The sequence below is a fragment of the Amblyomma mixtum genome, chromosome 3, assembly GCF_055824585.1.
Source record: "Amblyomma mixtum isolate Tamu chromosome 3, ASM5582458v1, whole genome shotgun sequence".
NCBI classification, from domain to species: Eukaryota; Metazoa; Arthropoda; class Arachnida; order Ixodida; family Ixodidae; genus Amblyomma; species Amblyomma mixtum.
In genome coordinates, this window is record NC_143014.1 from 272422926 (window position 1) to 272430787 (window position 7862).

General features: G+C 44.3%; 1 pseudogene; it reads right to left on the reverse strand.

Moving 5' to 3' along the window:
- Nucleotides 1-218: 218 nt before the first annotated feature.
- LOC149354863 (uncharacterized) lies at nt 219-7070 on the reverse strand (annotated as a pseudogene).
- Nucleotides 7071-7862: the final 792 nt, after the last annotated feature.

The following is a 7862-nucleotide window of genomic DNA, read 5'->3' on the forward strand; positions in this document are numbered from 1 at the left end:
AACATGTGTAAGGACCAATTTTTGTAATGCCAGCCACGTCATTGCTTTGAAATGAGGTCCTTGCCAAGTTTCAGCTCGGAAGGCAACATGACTCCAGCCATATAGTACGGCTACTTTATTTCTTCCGCTTTCCAGAGTAGGGAGGCTGACCAAGCGTACTCTTGTACTTGGCACAAATTTACTCAGTTGTGGGCTCTCTTCTGGTAGCGATTAAAGGGCCTTTGAGATTGCAAAGCCCTGAACAAACAAAAATCATTTTGCTTATCGTCTTCTTGGACTTGATGGGCAGGGCCTGCTTAAATATTCGGTAGGTTTTAATCCTGTTTATGGCGCGTTCCACATGAATGCGCACGGAAGCTATCCGTCTTGTCCTGGTGACTTCCTCTTCACTGAGCTGAGATTTCCCTGCAAAATCACATAACCATGAGGCAATCCAGCCATCCATTATCGCATGTTTATGCAATACCCTTACCTTTTGTGAAGGCAGGCACGTTTAGCTTCACTCCTAGGATTATCGTGCCTGTTGTCAGGGTGAAGCCTCTATCAGCCATGACTTCATCTCCTGGGCCGAGATGGTCCTCCAGCTTGCTGTCTTTCGCGATATATTTGTCCGATGCACGTCCTCCATAAGCTGGTGACACATACATTATGTAGCCATCTGGTGCTATGGCAATAAGAAACTTCACAGTGTTGTGCGCCTTGTAGCTACTATAGGTTTGAGCCCTTGGCATCAGTTTCTTTGGTCGCTGCAGGTTTATCTCGGAGCAGTCGACAATACATGTGGTGGTGTCGTATCCATTATCAATGAATGACTTGGGCATACTGTTTCGGATGATTGATCGTGGTAGCCAAGTTACGACTTTTTTTATAATGGTGCACAGCACCAACAGCACGACTGAAAATGTTGCAGACACTCCTTACAGATATTTGAAATATTCTAGCCAAGTGCCCATAGAGAAGGCCAAGGCGCAGTCGCATGAGACTGAGGAGCAGCTGGTCTTCATAGGGGAGCACAGTGAAGACCTTCCTCGACTCTACTTTCACTGCTGTGACTAAGTTTCGAAAGTCTGTTTTAGCCAGCCCCTTATAAAAGACACAGTCGTCTTCTCCTAATGTTGCTGCAGATAGCTGCTGCTTATTTGACCATGTGCCAAGTCCAGGCCGGCAATCACTATGCTCATTGTGCATGTCCTCCCACTGAGTTGAAGTAGCTTTCACTTCAGCAGATTTTTCCTGCATAGAAAGAAAGTTGCAAGAGTTACTAGCGCATCAAATAACAAAACAATGCACCAATACAGTGGTTAGAGTCTCGTGATTATCCAAAACTACACCTGCGCATTTGCCAGAAATAGTCCTGAAATACTTTTCATCTCCATATCACAAGGCCAGCTAGGCGTAAGTTCAAGCACAAAAGTCATCACATGCCACATCTGGAGGAGCCCTTTTACTCCTTCCTGACTGGTAATAAACTCGTTGGCCATGAACAAATTTCTTCTTATTGCAAAGAAAAAGCAGCAGTAAGTTGCGAGGTCTGTATGTCGGTGTGGATGGTAAACCTATGCAGAGCTGCATTCCCTGACTGCAGCTTGTGAGCTGCATATATTTTTGAAGTGGTGGCACACCTGTCAACTTTTGAGTGTTTTCTGAGCCCTAAGTAACACCTTAGAGGCTGAATCATAAGAGTAAACATTTTAAATGCATTCCAATAATAAAATGGCTTCTTTACTTCAAGAAACTACCGCCTTGAATTTTTGATCTGTGCAGCAGCTATTTGTGGCTGCTTGGAATTCTATCAGCATGAACTTTTGTTTGCTTTCGAGGTGGACCCAACCCAGAGCAACCATAAAAACTCAACAATAGAACACTCCTTAAGTTTCCCTAGACGTGCCAAAGGTTCTCTTCATAAAATTGGTGGCAAAATTGTTCCTGCTGAGCTGTAAACAATTGTTTCACACATTGGGGACTGGCACTTCACGTCATCAGAACATGATAGAGGATTGTGGAAAATGTACTCACTGAAAAGCCTACGATATGATCTCCAGCAATACTTTTAATCATACGAGTTTCAAAAATCATTGCCTCCATATCACGTCACATTTACCGCACTAAAAGGTCATCTCCGTGAACAAAGGTCATCCTGATTTTATTTATTAAACAAGTTAAATTGCTTGGCCCAAATATCACTTGGCCACCACCCTTTCATAGGTTTACGTTTTGGATTATTTTCTTCTCTTGTATATGAATTTTAATTATGAAATGAAGCTCTTAATTTCTCAATTTTGTGAGTGCACTACACCTGTCATGGTCAGTTGCCAGTGCCTTACATGAGACTTCACTGCTGTGTGTTGTGTTAGTTCGGATACGCTTCGACATGCTCAGCTCTCTAGCACCAGCACAACGTACTGGTGCTGGCAACCTGTATTTTGTCAATGATACATATTTTTGCATGTTAGAGCTTGTGCATTATAGATGCAACCATTTCCCATTAGCTTTGATGACAACTTTGTACCATGGAGGGCACATATGCATGTTGCCACTTACCATGGCAGGTGCTGCTTCATCTGGGATCCCCTCATCAGCCATTTCTGGTGCTGCCTGAATTATGGAAAAACACTGTGCATTCAGTATTGCTGGCAGTCTGATACTTGTCTTAGAATGCATGCTTGTCATAATGCGTGCTGCTATCACTTTTATCTTCAAGTCACTGGCTAGTTCTACACAGGCTGAGGCATCAATCATCAGCATCTCAAAGAGGCACTGTTATTGCATTTCGGAGAGAGCGCGTTCTGGGTGCAACCATCTGCCCTTAGCCACAACATTAACACTCAAAAAATAGCACACAGCTGTAGGCAGGTGGGCACTTACCACGGCAGGTGTCACTTCATCTTCCATCATCTCCTCAGCCATTTCAGCAGCTGCCTGCATTATGGAAAAATATTGTGCATTCAGTGTCAGCAGTAGTGTGATGTGCAGTAGCACCCAGTATGCTTTGTGATATGCAAGATGACTTCGGAACTATTCCCCCAAACATTTGAAGACCGGTATGCGAAGAGAGCGTATCTGCCTAACCGCACATCTTAACATTTTAAGCCGTGGCCTTACAAGCGTTGTCTACTAAACACATACAAAAGCACACAGAGAATGTTTACTACATTGAAGTCGGTGCGAAAGCACGCATTTTCTTCTTTGTAGGGGGTTACAAAGAGTGGGCAGTGTCGCGGGACGGAGAGCTCACGCAAGACGAACAGACAATGAACAATTTTGCTCGGGATTTGTACCCATCGGATTAATGCTTACGCACTAAAAGTCCCTGTTACCTCCATACCACAGAGTGCTTCGACATAAACTGGAGCACAAGTGCTTAGTATCTCACGGCATGTGCATTCTGAGTGCAGCCAACAGAACGACAGATTGCAGATGATAGGAGTACACTTGCCATGGTAGGTATTACTTGGTCTGGAATTGCCTCCTCGGCCATGTTGGGCACTACCTGCATCCAAGAAAATGCATGACAACTGTTGATTATAGTGCTAAGTACATTCACTTGTTAGAACTTAAGTGTAGAACTTAGTGCTAACATAGGCACCTGGGAAAGCACTTACCACGGCAGGTGCCACTTCATCTGATTTTGGCTCCTCGATCATTTCATCAGCTGCCTGTATCAATTGATATTAAAAGCAAAGTTACCACTGTGTGGTTTTAATTTATTTGCAAAATGAAGAATGTGTTGCAGCATGCACATTTGTCACCGCTAGCTTTCATTATGCAAGTCAAATCCATTTTCTGCTATAGAATTCAACGCTAGACCAAACGCAAGCCATTTTTTTTAGTGTTTCACTTCACATTGACTACGTTTTATCTAATATTCACTAAGACAGGTTGCAGATGGGTGTTTGCAGTTTAATGCATCACAGTGCTGGGACCCAATGCCTGATTTAGCGCCATCAGAAAGGAGTTACAGCACTTGAGATTTTTATTCCTATTTTATCGGTATGAGCATCGCTGAGTGCAGCCAACAGAACGACAGATTGCAGATGATAGGAGTACACTTGCCATGGTAGGTATTACTTGGTCTGGAATTGTCTCCTCGGCCATGTTGGGCACTACCTGCATCCAAGAAAATGCATGACAACTGTTGATCATAGTGCTAAGTACATTCACTTGTTAGAACTTAGTGCTAACAAAGGCACCTGGGAAAGTGCTTACCACGGCAGGTGCCACTTCTTCTAATTTCGGCTCCTCGATCATGTCATCAGCTGCCTGTATCAATTGATATTAAAAGCACAGTTACCATTGTGTGGTTTTAATTTATTCGCAAAATGAAGAATGTGTTGCAGCATGCACATTTGTCACCGCTAGCTTCCATTATGCAAGTCAAATCCATTTTCTGCTATAGAATTCAACCCTAGACCAAACGCAAGCCATTTTTTTACAGTGTTTCACTTCACATTGACTACGTTTCATTTAATATGCACTAAGACAAGTTACAGATGGGTGTTCGCAGTTTAATGCATCACAGTGTTGGGGTCCAATGCCTGATTTAGCGCCAGCAGAAAGGAGTTACAGCACTTAAGATCTTTATTACTATTTTATCGGTATGAGCATCGCACAGTGATGACCAGTGGCCTTTTGGTCAGAATTATGCTCATAATGCTGCTATCTAGCACCAGCTCAACCATTTATGCAATTCTGTGGTGAAACTGACTTTTACGCCTGACCTAGATGCTGAAGCACAGTAAGTCATGCAACCCACATTTTACTCTAGATGCGCTGAAAGCTGGAACTTGTCCAGCGAAGGTACTGTTTGGTGGATGAACAGGGCCGAATAAAATACCAATATATTAAGGTGTGCAAGTTACATGCATACATACAAGGCAGCAAAAATAAAAAGTAAAGGGTATGCACCTAATGCTGTGCGTACACTTATCCAGAAACACCTCTGCCTATGAGGCAGTCACATATTGGTATGTGTGGCGATGATGCAAAAACTCGGCCATCATGCAGTTATGAAGTGAAACTACCCCTTGCACCAAACTACACAATGGTGTTGTACTTGAAAGTTTACATTCTGAGCAGTCTGTATTTATTAGCAGTTCAGATATGCCTACATGAATATGAACTTCTCTCACAGCTTGTCGTATCATATAACGAAGATAAAGCATTTAATGACATTAGTGTGACTATGCCCTGCCTTAGTGGATACACTGACGCAAGCTGTACTATCGGGGATAAAAGTTTGTGGGCCGTGAGCTCTTGGGATGAATTAATGATATTGAATGAAGGTGTTGAAGGCCTAAATTATCTTTCCTGTGGTAACAATATCGGGCGACTGGGTAGCGAGGTGGAGCTGCAATAAACGTTTTTCCAAAAACTAGCATCCCGCAATCTTTAGTCCCTGACAATACAGATGGTTCCTACTTGATATGCCTGAGCAACTTTCAACAAAAGAGAACATGTTTAGAAGAGCTTTCATTCGCATTACTTTAGACCTAACAATGATCCGAAATGTCTCACAAGGGCATGATTTAATGACCTAGGAGGGCGCAGCTCCGAGCAATCGATGCCATGACATGCACCCAAATATGCTCCAGAATGTGAAAGTTGTGGACATTAAGTGGTATGCAAGATTTTCACTTACCAAGCAAGCCACATGCTCATCAAGTGGTGTTTCAGTATCCTTGTCATCAGGCATGGACTGCACAAAAATAACAATTTTACCATTTAATGCTTTCCTTGTAACCGGTGACAATATTTACTGTATACGTCAAATCAGCCACATTCACTATAAATGCAGGGGCATCATTAATTTCACCCTAGATGAATAACTATGTGTCACTGCAGCTGAAGGAAAGAACTTGTCTGAAAGAAGCGCCCTTTGGTAAGTCAACTACGCTTAAACATAATGCCAGCACTCTCTAGTATGCAAATTATGCACCCATGTACAGGAGAGGAAGAGAAAACTTTTCAGGGCATTCACTTAATGCTGCATGTGCACTTATCAAGAAACTCTTATGCCCACGAGGTAGAGGCCTTTCAATGATACTTGTTTGGGATGTAACAGTGCAAAAAAAAACGGCAGATTAATTACCTTACCGACTGGGAATAGAGGCTTGTCTGCATTGTAATTTTTCTTATTAGCAAAACAACTATATAAAAATGCCAAACACGTTTCGGTGAGCGCCAAAATATTTTATATGACTCGACACACACTTAAGTGGACCGGGGATTGAATCCGATCTCGTTTCTCTTCACCTCAAAATACATGCAGACACTAGCGGATCTCCAAATGCGTACCAGAGCACGCGATTGGAGCGCTTTGGAAAAAGTATGAAGACTGTACTATGCTCTACCTGCTTAGCGCGCGCTCTGTGCTGTATCACAAATGCTTGAAAAAAAAAGGGAGGGGGGGGGGGGTTGAACACGAGAGAATTATTTTCCGAAGCACATGAAAAAGTAAAGTAACGTGCACCTGGTTTCGGCGATTCGCGATGTTGCTTAACCGCGCAAGCCATCGTCTCTTTTGATTATTGCATTGTGCCTGCGGACTTTGTCTGCGAATTGCACCGTAAGAATCAGAAGATAATAAACTTACTAGATCTGGGCACGCTTGCGCGCCAACATCAGTTATCTGTCCAGCATCGCTGCACAACCCCGTCTTGGTGCCAGCGGATCTTCGCGTCTGCAAAGAGGCACGAGCTGTCACACTTTCGAAATGTACGTGAAATACGGACGCGAAACATCACAGCGTACCTTCTTCGGTTGCGATGCGTACGTCTGTCTGACTAGGCGGCGGCGCCCAACAACCACCTGAAAAAATATGCTGTTAAATCGTCGTACCAAGAAGCGTGTGCGCTCATCTCTGTCGTGAGTGAAAGACGACGGAAACTTACTTTCCTCTCGTAGCCCATATCCAGCATGGGGACAGCGTTTTCGTCCGTCTTCTTTCCTCCGACGAAGTGTCGCGAGCACACACGGGAGGCTTCTGTCGCGTTAAAGTTCTTCCTGTTGACGGCAGCGATCCACTGCTGCCGCAGTTCAGGCGACGCGGGGAAACGATGCAAAGTAAACATATCGCATCGACACTCCTCTCGCGGAACGCTGTGCTCTGGGCACACGATGATGCCTAGAATGTTTCTTTTGCGCTGGTTGTTAGTGCAGCCGTAGACAGCACAGTTCCGGCCAGATGATTTTCGATTACAGTACGACATAGTAGAAGCACGCCGCTTCGAAAACCACAGACAGAGCCGTGGAACTGCTGGGCTAGTCGACGATGTCACAGCTCGGAGAGGGGTGGCAACTATGGTAGGATACTCTCAACACCAGGGGCGCCAGCGCAGAGGCGCTGGTTCAAGGATAGGCCGTGAAAAGGTCTATAGGCGCTGCGCTCTGCTGCAGGCGCCCGCGGCGGCAGTTAGCAGCCGTCGGCGTCGCTTGAGGGAAACAGATTAAGCCATTTTATTTATCGCAAATGGGCGCCGAACATACTTCTATATAAACCAATTTAAATTCAAGTACTGGACACATCGGAAAAGCAGTTACAAAGAGTCAGAAACGCCGGCTTACGCGGTATCAACAACTTGACTCTGAAGCGTACGTTCCCCAGGCTGGCGTTCGCATTCTTCGACGATTCTTGCGGAGTTATCGCACGACCGACGCAAGAGAAGAGACCGTTTAACCTAAGTAGAACGCATGCAGCTTGCAATTCATGCCGAACTAACGCACAATTGCTGCCTGTATACAGATGCATATATATACAGAGTGTTCCATATTTATCTAGCTGTCTGGGTTGTGAAATATTATCCTGCACAAACTACTCGACTGTTGGGCTCAAGCTCAGACCATAGGGTAGTTTGTGATAGTCT